The sequence below is a fragment of the Coptis chinensis genome, chromosome 8 (assembly GCF_015680905.1).
Source record: "Coptis chinensis isolate HL-2020 chromosome 8, ASM1568090v1, whole genome shotgun sequence".
Taxonomy (NCBI): domain Eukaryota; kingdom Viridiplantae; phylum Streptophyta; class Magnoliopsida; order Ranunculales; family Ranunculaceae; genus Coptis; species Coptis chinensis.
Window position 1 is genome coordinate 43317428 of NC_141463.1, and position 13436 is coordinate 43330863.

A 13436-nucleotide genomic window follows, 5' to 3' on the forward strand; every position below is an offset into this window, starting at 1 on the left:
AATGAAGCATCGCAGTGTTTGGGAAGGAAGAATTGAAATCAAAAGGATTAGTTATTTGGGATTTTTTAACCGTGTGTTATTTTGGGTTGAGTTAGTTATTCATAATGAAAAAGACAAACAAAGAAGAAGAATAAGGAAAAACCAAAGAAGGGGAGAAAGAGATCGAGATTTACCCAGAGTGCTATACTCCATTGTTCTTCATCACGTTTTGGTTCGCACGCTTTAGCAGGAAAGTTGCGTCCAATGATAGATAATGGAAAACCCAAAAAGAGATTAATGGCGAAAGTTCAGAGTGTTGTTGTATAACCTTTTGTTTTTGTTTTTTTTTTTTTGAAAGAAGAGGAATGAGTTGTAATTGGGAATATCGGCCAAACGGTGCGTCTGTTCGGTGAAGTTCATTTTTTAAAGTCTAAGAATAGATTAAGTTACCAATTTACCCTTCCAGCGAAGAGCAAAAAAAAAGTGGCTGTCTAACTTTCCAGTACCCTTTGAAATTAAAACTTTAGTCTAAAACCAAAAATACGGAAACTAATTGAAAAATCTGGTATCCGCTTTATATATAAGATATATACACAGTCTTTCTCTTAAAAGTAGCTACTTAAATTAACTTTAAAATAAGTACGTAAGTAAAACTTCACCTACAAAATGAATTTAAACCTATTTTTTTGTGGATATGATATACTCAATATTAAGATCATCTCTACAAAATTTCAGCTCATTTTGAAACCTCTAACATTGGCAAAAAACAAATACAAAAATTCAACATTTCTGGACCGTTAGATTTCTTTTTAAAGATGATAACAATTTTTATCTATGTTAGAGATTTCCAAATGAGCTGAAATTTTGGGAAAATAATACTTATGGTGAGTGCTTCATAACCACAAAAAATTAGGTTTGAATTCATTTTGTAGGTAAAGTTTTACGTACGTATTTATTTTAAGTTAACTTAAGTAGCTACTTTTTAGAGAATTACTATATATATATATATATTATATATATATATATATACGGTTTGTCTAGAGTGCCACTCTTATAGTGACACTCTTATCTCACTCTTCTCTTGAGCCGTCGGATCTCGCCCTCAAGATCTAAAGATCTCATTTACTGATAAAACCGATATTTCAAAATTTCGTGTATTTCAAAAAAAAAAAAAAAAAAAAAAATAACAAAATAAACCGAAATTGGGTTCTCTCTCTCTACGGCTCTCTCGGCTTCTTCTTCTCATCATTTGGCAATTCGGTTTCTTCATTCGGCTTCTTCTTCTCTGACAGGTATCATTTGGCAATTCAACTATAGTGCACTTTTGGTTATGGTGCTTGCCTATTGAAACGTTTTAATTGACACTTGGATTGTCATTATACCATAAAAACTTGAATTTTGATTTAATTTAGGCTGCTATGATTATAGTTATGATTGATACCCTCATTTAAAGACGGCGACAATTTCGATGAACTCTGTCAGAGTTTTGAACTCTTTCAAAGTTCGGTGAACTCTGTCGTATTCTTCATGCCGTATTCTATCAGAGTTTTGAACTCTGTCAGAGTTCGGTGAAGTAGCATATTCGGTGAACTCTGTCAGAGTTTTGAACTTTGTCGTATTCTTCATGCCGTATTCTGTCAGAGTTTTGAACTCTGTCAGAGTTCGGTGAACTCTGTCAGAGTTTTGAACTCTTTCAGAGTTTGGTGAACTCTATCGTATTCTTCATGCCGTATTCTGTCAGAGTTTTGAACTCTGTCAGAGTTCGGTGAACTCTATCAGAGTTTTGAACTCTGTCAAAGTTCGGTGAACTAGCATATTCGGTGAACTCTGTCGTATTCTTCATGCCGTATTCTGTCAGAGTTTTGAACTCTATCAGAGTTTTGAACTCTTTCAGAGTTTTGAACTCTGTTAGAGTTCGGTGAAGTAGCATATTCGGTGAACTCTATCAGAGTTTTGAACTCTGTCAGAGTTCGGTGAACTAGCATATTCGGTGAACTCTGTCAGAGTTCGGTGAACTGACAGAGTTCGGTGAACTCTGTCAGAGTTCGGTTAACTAGCATATTCGGTGAACTCTGTCAGAGTTTTGAACTCTTCCAGAGTTTTGAACTCTGACAGAGTTCGGTGAAGTAGCATATTCGGTTAACTCTGTCAGAGTTTTGAACTCTGTCAGAGTTTTGATGTTTAAGTTATTTTCACTGTTTATGTACATTGGGATTTTTGACTATTTAAGTTATTTATATTTTTAATTTTTTCGATTTATAGAAATGGAGACAAAGACATCAATCAATATCGAAGAAGACGTAGTTGGGTCTTCGTCTACTAAAGCCCCTGTTCAAGGCACGCAAACATTAGCTGCTCCTTATATAGGAATGACTTTTACAAGTGTTGACGAGGCAAATACTTATTACAAAGAGTATGGTTAACAAGAGGGATTTGAGACTCGTGTTTGGACGACTTCCAAGCAACAAAATCAGGTGGATTTGGTTAGTGGTTGTTTACTGGTTTGCTCACGTGAAGGGGTTAACAAGAGAGATGAAGTCCGATCAAGAAATACATCAACTATCCGGTGTGGTTGCCAAGCTAGAATTCGTATTAAGAAAAGAATGCATGAAGAGATATATGAGGTCAGCGTTGCTCATAATGACCATAGTCACGGTCTGGTGACCCCATCGAAGAGAATTTGCATGAAAACTAACAAACATATGCCTGAAGCAGCGAAGTGCTTGACCGAGATATTTAGTGATAACAGTTTATTTGTTGGGAAAGTGGCATCTGTTTTCCATGGAGAGGAAGTTGGGTTTACACAGAAAGATTGTTGGAACCATTATTATGGTTTGACCAGAAAGATGCCTAAAGAAGGTGATGCAACTGCCGTCTTTGCAATATTTTATCTGCGAAGAGTCTTTGAGGATCCCCGGTTCTACTACGCTATTGATTTAGATGAAAATGGGACTGCGGTGAACTTTTTCTGGGTTCATGGGAGGTCTTGATGCCAGTATGACTATTTCAGGGATGTTGTGTCTTTTGATACCACATATCGTACCAATGCATATTCCATGCCTTTTGCCCCTTTTACTGGAGTCAACCATCATTATCAGTCGATTTAGTTTGGTTGCGCATTGTTGCTTGATGAGACAGAAGATACATTCATATGGCTATTTAAGGCCTGGCTTGCAGCCATGGGTGGTCGTGCGCCAACTGCAATCATCACTGATCAGGATAGAGCGATGACTGCAGCCATTGCCAAAGTGTTTCCTAATACTCGTCATCGTTACTGTCTTTGGCATATTATGCAGAAATTCCAAGAGAAGATGTCATTTACCAAATTTGAGACATTGGTAACTGAGTTGAAGAACACTATTTCTTTTAGTATAGGGATTGTTGATTTTGAGAGAAGATGGTGTACAATCATTGAGAAGTATGAGTTGTCCGAAAAATCCTTGATTGACGAGAGATATATTTAATGCGGGAGAAATGGGTTCCTTGTTATCTCAGTGGCACCTTTTTTGCTGGTATGCACACGACTGGTCGAAGTGAATCGATGAATGCTCATTATGACCAGTTTGTCAATTCGACGACTACGCTTATGTAGTTTGTACATGGTAATGAGAAGTCTTTGGCTTTGCTTGCTAGGAAAGAAAGAGATTCTGATTACCGCACCGAGCATAGTTCACGGATTGTGCCTAACGATGCTTTCCTCCTTATGCATGCCGCGAAGGTCTATACGATCTCAATATTCAATAAATTTAAAGAGCAACTAGAAAAGGCAAAGATGGAGTACAAAATTGATGGGGAACAGATTGATAGGTATGGAACCGGAAGCTACATGGTGAAATGGAGAGACCCGCTGAAGAATTCTGTTTGGAGAGTGAGTTTCGATAGAGGAACCTTAGAGGGAGATCAGAATGCAAGTACTTTCAGTTTATGGGTTTGCTTTGTGGTCATATCTTAAAGGTTTTATATCGCTCTGAGATTGAAGAGATTCCAAACCATTTTAGATTGACGCCGGTGGATGCAAAAGGCTAACACTTATAGAGCGGAGTTTGATAATTTGGATTTGTGGTCGGAATGTCTCAAATGAACCTTTGAGAGTGGCTCATTCTATCAAGGTTGCTTCTCAAGTGGCTTACGATGCGTCGCATACTTTTGAGGGTTATTCATATTTTATTGAAAAGATTGGTGAAATGGCTATTGAAATTTCAAAGTTTAATGAGACCTCCTACAAAGGAGACGCCAGGTTCAGAGCCTCGATTCGCGAGCCTTGATACCTTCCGGTTAATACATCACGGTTTTTTTTATTTGAATGTTTAATTTGATATAAATTTAGTGTTTAATTGATTGTTTAATTTGATATAAATATTTATTTTAATTCGGTCTTTATTTCAGCTATTGATTTTGAATCCCAACATTTCTCAAACAAAAGGGAGGGGGAAGAAGAAAGCGGATAGATGGAAATCCCCCAAAGAGATAGCCCTAAACAATTCAGGAAGAAAGTGTCACGGATGTGAATGATTGCTAACCATGACTCGAGAAATTGTCCAGAGAAAAATAATACGTAATCTGTCGATTGTAAGTATAGCTTTATTCAAAACTCTTTGATTCTAAATGTTCACTAGTTCTAATGATATTTTATGTGCGCGTCATGGACTTCATTGATGTCTGGACTTGTTAAGAGTGGTTTAGATATGGCAGCCTTGTTAGAGTTTTATCAAGTGTTGTTAAGTTGAACTGTGTCGAGGGTTGTGTTCTATTGCATCATTATGTCCATTGGATAGTATCTAATGTTGTCTGCTAGGCTCTAGATAGGAAACATCATAATGATAGACCGGTGCTTTTTTTGATAACTTCTTTCTCCCTTTTTATTTTCAAAGTTCAATATTGCTGGTTTAGGTTACATTTGGGGAATTTAATTAGACTGAGTTCTAATCTCATTGATGTTGTAGAAAAGAGAAGTATGGCTCAAGGAGAAATGGAGAATCTGGAGGCAAAGCTTTGCTTTAGGTAAAAATACTGCCTACTCATCTTTTCGTTTGCAGCCCCTCGACTTTGCATCAGTCGATCTTCAGTCTTTTCATCATTCTCTGTGGTTATGTTTCTGACTGCTACAGTTCCACAAGATGCCACAGTATCACTGCCACCTTGACTATGCACCATTCGAAGAAAGTGCGTCAAAATTGAGTTATTAGCTACAACGGGAGAAATTGTCGTGGAAAGAGCGAGAGAAGAAGCAGAAGTGTTGAAAGAAGGTGGAGAAGTTGAAGAGAGCTGAAACTTGGAGTGAAAGGCTTGAACAAGCCAAAGCTAGGTCTTGCAGGCTATACTTGTTGCTAATTCATTCGATGTGCTTAAATGTTGTAATCTGAACAATAATATTTGGGATTGCATAAAGCATTTTGATGTGCTTATTATAAATGTTCTTGTTGTTACACAAAGCAATCCACTTGCAATTTTGTTCCGTAAGTTGATATAATGTATTGATCGCGATACTATACCACCAGTATAATGCCAACGTTTGTCAACAACAAATTTACCTCAACTCATATGATCATCAATCAACATCAACACAAACAAACTAAACTGATAAATTGCCAAAACATCAACATCAACGATATGGACTTAGTACGGCCATATCGTTTGGATTTGAACTTGGATAAAAAAAATGGCGTGTCTGTTTGGACTTAGTCCCAAATGGTGTGGCCACACCGTTTGGACTTAGTCCCAAACGGCATGGCCACACCATTTGGTACTAAGTCCAAACGATATGGCCACACCGTTTGGACTTAGTCCCAAACGGTGTGGCCATGCCATTTGGAACTAAGTCCAAACGGTGTGGCCATATCCTTTGGATTTGAACTTGGATAAAAAAAACGGTGTGTCTGTTTGGACTTTGTCCCAAATGGCATGGCCACACCGTTTGGCCTTAGTACCAAACGGTGTGGCCATGCCGTTTGGGACTAAGGTCAAACGGTGTGGCCATGCCGTTTGGGACAAAGTCCAAACAGACACACCATTTTTTTTTTTTTCAAATCAAATCAAAGGATAACACCGTTTGGACTTAGTTCCAAACGGCATGGGCACACCATTTGAGACTAAGTCCAAACGGTATGGCCATATCGTTTGGACTTTGAACTTGCAAAAAAAATGGCGTGTCTGTTTGGACTTTGTCCGAAACGGCATGGCCACACCGTTTGGACTTAGTCCCAAACGGCATGGCCACACCGTTTGGTACTAAGGCCAAGCGGTGTGGCATGCCGTTTGGGACAAAGTCCAAACAGACCGCGCCATTTTTTTTATTCAAGTTCAAATCCAAAGGATACTGACCACACCGTTTGGACTTAGTCCCGGGCGGTGTGGCCATGCCGTTGGAACTAAGTCCAAACGGTGTGGCCATATCCTTTGGATTTGAACTTGGATAAAAACGGTGTGTCTGTTTGGACTTTGTCCCCAACGGCATGGCCACACCGTTTGGCCTTAGTACCAAATGGTGTGGCCATGCCGTTTGGGACAAAGTCCAAACAGACACACCATTTTTTTTTATTCAAGTTCAAATCCAAAGGATATGGCCACACCGACTTTGAACTTGCAAAAATAGCGTGTCTGTTTGGACTTTGTCCCAAACAGCATGGCCACACCGTTTGGACTTAATCCCAAACGGCATGGCCACACCGTTTGGCCTTAGTACCAAACGGTGTGGCCATGCCATTTGGGACTAAGTCCAAACAGACACGCCATGCCGTTTGGGACAAAGTCCAAACAGACACGCCATGTTTTTTGCAAGTTCAAATCCAAACTATATGGCCACACCGTTTGGACTTAGTCCCAAACGGTGTGACCACACCGTTCAAGAGGCAAAAAAACAGATCTTTTGTGTTTTGGCAAAAACATTGCGTACTGCATTAGATTTTTGTGTTTTGGTAAATAACATTGGGATTTTTGTTGATAACATTGGGATTTTTGTGTTCTGCATTAGATTATTAATAGAGATACTTATTTGTGACAAATTAAAATGCATAAATTGTCGGAGAGCACAAGAAGAGCCATTGAATGGATATAAACTGAGATCTAAGCAAAGCACATACGCGCAGCCCTGGTAAGTAGTATAACTGTTTACTCCACTGATAGCAGACGTCCTATTAAAATCAATGCCTGCTAATAGCATAAACATAACCAAAGGCAATGTGACATGAAATACATGAAACCCTAGGATCTTAGGTGAACATGAAAAGAATGACAAGTCCAAATCAAGATCACTATCATTTCATATTTCAACAATGTGACACCATGTGAAATACATTGTCTGAATTACTGAACATAAAGCTAAGTTGCTACATATCAACAACTTGCACTTACAAAAGAGTCCTAACATAACATTTTTTTACTACAAAGAGATTTCCAATCTAACTTTCTGACTTTAGTTGTATATCTAACTCTTTGTTCTTTATCTCCTTCCTGCAAAACAAAAAAATTGAATAAACAGATCAGTCAAGCAAAGTTAAATCAAACTGCTTTATTAAGGTCTCACAGAAAAACTAACCTCTCCACTTGCTTCCTCATGTTCACCATCTTCCGCCACCACCATTTGCCTTATTACCCCCCAATAAAAACACATGAATCAGTATAAATACTACCACATATGTCAAATCCAACACCAAATCTAGAAACCTCATTGATTGGAAAACTCTTGAACTTAAGTCATGATCAACTCTCAAAAGAATAAAGAAAGATAAATGCCAATAAACACTCCCCGCATCATCTCAACTAACACAAATTGAAAAGTAAAGCAAAACCAGCATCATCTCAAATGCCAATAAACACTCCCCGCATCATCTCAACTAACACAAACAAACCATTTCCATTTCCAACACTCGTCCCAACACAAGATAAAAGGAGGTAAACTAACCAAACTAACCACTAAACCCTAAACTAACCAAACTCAACATACCTAAATCCTATGCTCCTTCACGATATCGTCCGCCAATGAACTTGCACCGGGTCAAATTGTATGCCTCCATGAACTCGTTCTGTGCATCGTCTGGAATCGCAGTCCCACCCAATTGCAGGCCTTGATTGAGCAAGCGAGAAATTTCATCGATGATGGGGTGCTGTCAAAATTAAAACAAAAAACTACATTATTATATACATTTACATTTATAAAATACCAAAACAAAACAAAACAAAAATTAACGTTGTAAGATATTAACTCACCAGATTATGATATGGAAGACTCTGTAGGGAGTAGTGACTATGATGATCAGGGTTTATCATTCGAATATGACTATTGTTTTCGTACCAACTCATGTATCTACTAACACACTCTCATGGATAAGACGGAATGGGTCCTCATTGTTCAAGTTGAATCAAGTGATTCTGCCAATTACTCCAGTAGGAAGACTCAATATTAAATTTCACATCATACCCGTCCGGGAAGTAGTTCGTCGTCGAGGTCTTTGGTTTTGGGGATCCGAGGGTACAAACTGCATATATGACCCAACTGGACGCACAACCCTCGCAACATTGTAATCTTTTTTCGACATTATCAAGAAAGCATATAAATCCCTCGAAAAATGCTATTTCATCCACCGCCCGTGTAGCTCGGACTTCAACATAGGGATACCATTCAACCTGTCAAATAGCATATGATCGAGGAAATTAATCATTAATCACATACTAATAATATCAATTAATAAATAAAACTATTTACATACAAAAATGCTTACATCGGTACAAGTCATATTATCAATGGTGGCTCGGGTATACTTCAATGCAGCTGTTGTGCTAACATAAAAAGACTGAGTAACTGAGTACCTATGAGCACGGGACATGCTCAAATGATAGTCCTCATTTGGGTATGGCCTGAACAATGGGAAGTACTCATAAATCCATGCCTATATTAATATAGACACCGAGTTAATATTGTAATAGATAGATAAAATTGACATTGAAAAGAAAAACAAAAAAACTAATACCTGTAGGAGAGTGAATTAGCCTGAAACACCCTTCACCTTGGCACTTGTGGCAGTCCCAAGACCACAGACAAGTAAGCCCGGTAAAGGCTGCGCACCCCACGCGTAGTCTTTGATCTCGGCAAATTTCGAAAGCAGTCTTAGATAACAAACGTGAACTACAGTTCCAGACGTGTCGGTGAAGGCGGTACATCCAAAGAAAAATAACAGATAAGCTCTCACAGCAAATTGCACCTTTTTTTGGGTTGACGCCTTCTTCACAACAACCCCATTTTCATCACGTAAATCTTCATCTGTTACCTTACCAGCAAACTACTTCATCAAGAAATCCATCCTAACTTTGGAAGTGAACTTATTGGATTTTATCTCCGCATCTATCTTATCCATGGGTATGCCAAGATTTTTGTGGAGGAGTCTTTTTGTTTGTTCCAAGGTTAAATCGGTGTCCCCGATCATTTGCTTTGCCTCGATCGAACTCCTAAGAGTTGGGAAACATCGTCCCAACGTGATTGTCATCTCTCCCCACGGCATATGAAACGTGTTGGTCTCGGATGCCACCTCTCCACAAATGCAGACCAACAGAGGATCCCGATGCTGTATACACCTAAGACCGAGCACATAAGCGGTCCTTTGAAGCTCCACGTGAAAAGTAGAACGATCAACACTCTCCGATGATATCCCATTGTACCAAGTTGTTTAGGTGCCCATGACACTTCAACACCCTCGCTCCGCCTAAAACAACAAAAACTTAGTATTAATGTATGCACAAGTTTCGTAATACAAAATTTAAATACTAATAGACACTATATGATAATATTACCTGCCCCTCCCAAACATCGCGAGCCACGTGCACTGCATAGTCATACAATAGATGTGACACACAAGGGCCACCTCCATAAACACCTCTCTTGAACTCCAAGTCATTGTTAGACTTTCTCACAATATTCACTGGAGGTACAGGTACATGGACTTCCTCGTCATCCTCGTTATCCTCCTCCTCCTCCGCGTCCTCTTCCTCCTCGTCAGTCTCCTCTTCTGCATCATCAACACCCTCTTCTTCACTATCAGCATGACTTAGAACTACACTCTTCCCACGATCCATATTTACGTCATCGTCATCTACATCTACATCTACATCTACATCTCCATCTACATCACTCAGAACTGTCCCCTTTCTTCTCTTTTGATTTCCTAACTCTACACCACTTACAACATTACTGGGATCATCCGCTTTCCGATCCCCTCTACGAACTGATGCCGAAGTGGTTGTTCTCCTTCCTCTCTTTTTCTCAGGCTCCTCATCGCGACCCGAACTACTACTCCCCCCACCTAACAACTTCTTAGCACCCGTGAAAACACTTTTTGCTGCATTCTTCACATTCACATTCTTTGTTCGAGGCATTGCTACAAAATAAATAGGAGTTAAAAATAAGACATTCAACTAATTCAAATTGTTGCAATACCAACGTGAAAAACAAAGAACGAAATAAAGGCGGTGTGCATGTCAATCTATATCTAAGGTGTGCATGTATCTAGGCAAACTATACTCCTCTATTAAATCCCCTCCACACACTAACAAAAAAAATCCAATCTAATTCAAGCATCTTGAAATCGACTAGGAAAACTTTGCGAGAACGACTCATGTAAAACTTTAAAGCCGCCATGGAGATAATGAACATCGAAAAAAGAAGCACATTTGTAAAACGAAAATAGTCGACGCGGCATAAGAGAAAGACAATATAAGAGCTGAAGCTCGATGGGGAAAATGAAAGGGCCATAATCTCACGAGTGGAGGAACGAAGAAAGACCAACATCAAAGGTAGGGCTGGTCATGAGACTCGGTGCTCGTGAGCAACTCGGTGCTCGGCTCGTTTTGAGATCGGCTCGTGCTCGCTCATGAAAAAATATGAGTCAAATATGAGCTTAGTTTTAGGCTCGTTTCGAAGTTCGAGTTCGAAGTCGAAAGTCACGAAGTCGAGTAGCTCATGAGCTACTAAATATTTTATTAATTTTTTTTTTCTATATATCATTATATATCATATGTGATCCAGAAAAATACCTAGGCCCATAAACATATTAACCTACAATGTAAAACCCTAAAAAATAGCCGCATTATCTCAAAAGTTAAAAACACATTCCAAAGCACCAAAATTTAATGGCGGTTCTCAAAAACCTTATAATTCAAACACCACCAACACCGTCTCAAAGCTAATCATTAATCAACTCATATCAAAACTAATGAACTTCAATTTCATTATTCTCATAGTTGTTTTTATCTGGTAAATTTCACTTCTTTTCATATTCTTTTTGTAATTAAACTTTGTTATCATCATCACTTACAACTTCATTATGGTTTTTGTTATGTTAGGGTTTCTTAGATTGTGATTCGAACTAGAAATTCTGAATTGTATGTTTAATATTTGATATTTAGTTTAGTTCCATGTGTTTTTCTTGGTTTTATTTTCTTAAAATCTTATAATTTCAATGTTGGTTTTAACTAGATATGCTCGAGCAAATGGCTTCAAATTCTGTTCCTCCTTCAACGCTAGTAAGCGTCATTGATGCGAAAATGTTATTAACGTAAGTGGTGATGATGGAACTGATCATGTTGAATCTGCAAAGACTACAAACAAGAGGAAGACGTCGAATGACATGGGAAGATTTTTTCAGAAGTAAATGAGGATGGACAAAAGAAGGCTAAGTGTAACCATTGTTTTAAAAGCTTGTTGTTGTTACAGGATCCACCACTAGCCTTCTTAGGCACCAAAAGACATCGTGATTCGGAAAACTAGCAAGTCGGGTAACCTCTTTTAGTTTATGCTGCGTGTGAGTTGAAGTTTTACAACATCTAAACTTTAAAAAGAATTTCTTAGGCCATAAGCTTTTATTAAGGGGGTGGGACTTTTTCACGACCTTTAAAGCTTTGTGGAATCTAACTGCTAGCAATCAAGGTATGTCATCAAGCATCAATAAACCAACTTTGAAAGCTGCGGCGAGTTTAGTTATTTCGTGGAAGGCTTACATGAACATGGCTCCCACTAAGGCCACTATTGCTTTGAGAATGCATAAATGAAACCCAATGTGCCCCCTTATGCAAGAAGGAAGCTGAAACTATTTCACATATCCTTCTCTACTATTCATTCTCTAGCAGATTGTGGTATGCATCTCGATCATGCATCAAACCGCCTACTTGGACTTGAAGAGAATGGGTGGATGGTGGTACTTTTCGGTTCCGGCCTTAAAAGCATGAAAGAGAGCTTTATCAAATATAAAGCTATTCTCGGTCCGGGAAATAATGAGGCATAGAAATGATGTTGTCTTTGATCGATCTAAACTAAACCCTTCTCGTAATCCTCGAGAACACTTTCGAATTATGTGGACGGATATTTAGAACTTTGGTGCAGGCAACGATATATAAACCTATTAAGAAATCTAATGGAGGTGTTGTAGGTTGGTGTCCTCTCGAATTCATTGGGTCAAAGTGCATTTTGATGCAACAGCTCGTGTTATCAATGGCAAGGGTAGTCTTTCTTGCTTTGTAAAGCGAGCGGAGGATGGCGGTTTGATAGCGGCTAGAGCTAAGCCTTTCTTAGTCAGATCTAGTGAGGAGCCTGAGTTGAAGGCTGCAGAATGGGTCTGTAACAAGCAGATCCTTTTCATTATTTATTGTTGCCTTTCAACAATTTGTTTTCATGTCTAACCTCTTTTAGTTTGTACGCATGTGAGTTGAAGTTTTACAACATCTAAACTTAAAAGAATTTCTTAGGTAACGTTTATTTGATTTTGGAGCATATCAATTTTAGTAACTAGACATGTGATTAGCGTATTATTATTATTGTAGGTTTTCTTTTTGGGTGTGCCATAGTTGATACTCATGGTGGCAGTGAGAAGTTAAAGTGTTGCGGACTTCCAGCAAATGTAGAAGCAATTGAACCAAACAAGAGTGTTGCAGCCAATAAAGTTAGAAAATAGAGATATGGAAAAAGTGATTTTGTCATAATTTTGGCTATCTATTTTATAAGTGTTGGTATGTAATAGCTTTTTGTAATGTTTTTGGATGTTGATGGTAGTTTGGATGCGCTTCCTACATTGTGAAAACTGAAATGTAATACGTTTTTTGGAATTTTTGTACTTAAATCATACAAAAATGGGGTTTATTCAACAATTTTGAGTATATATGCCACTGTTTCCAAATGCAAGCTCATGACCTACGAGTCTCGAGCTCGAGCAGTCGAGCTTCACTCGAGCTCGTTTTGTAAAACGAGTCGAGTCAAGCTCGAGCTAATTATAATTCAAATCGAGTTGAGTTTGAGCACAAAGTGGAGCTCGACATTGAGTTTGACCTCGGCTCGAACTCGACTCGAAAACTCACGAGCCGAATCTGAGCATGCTAATACTCGGCTCGCTCAACTCGATGACCACCCCTAATCAAAGGGGAACAACTGTCGATACTCGATCTTAAGTCTCTAACTCAAAAACTAAATTGATTTATCA

The 13436-nt window shown here is 38.6% G+C and overlaps 1 long non-coding RNA gene across 1 annotated transcript; it reads right to left on the minus strand.

Annotated features, from left to right (window-relative positions):
• Positions 1 to 7207: 7207 nt before the first annotated feature.
• Positions 7208 to 8076, minus strand: LOC147481542 (uncharacterized). Its single transcript, XR_015206923.1, has 3 exons — positions 7922 to 8076; positions 7514 to 7562; positions 7208 to 7428 (listed from the first exon to the last, which is right to left on the minus strand). It is a non-coding gene; the product is annotated as an uncharacterized LOC147481542 (long non-coding RNA).
• Between the last annotated feature and the right edge of the window lie 5360 nt (positions 8077 to 13436).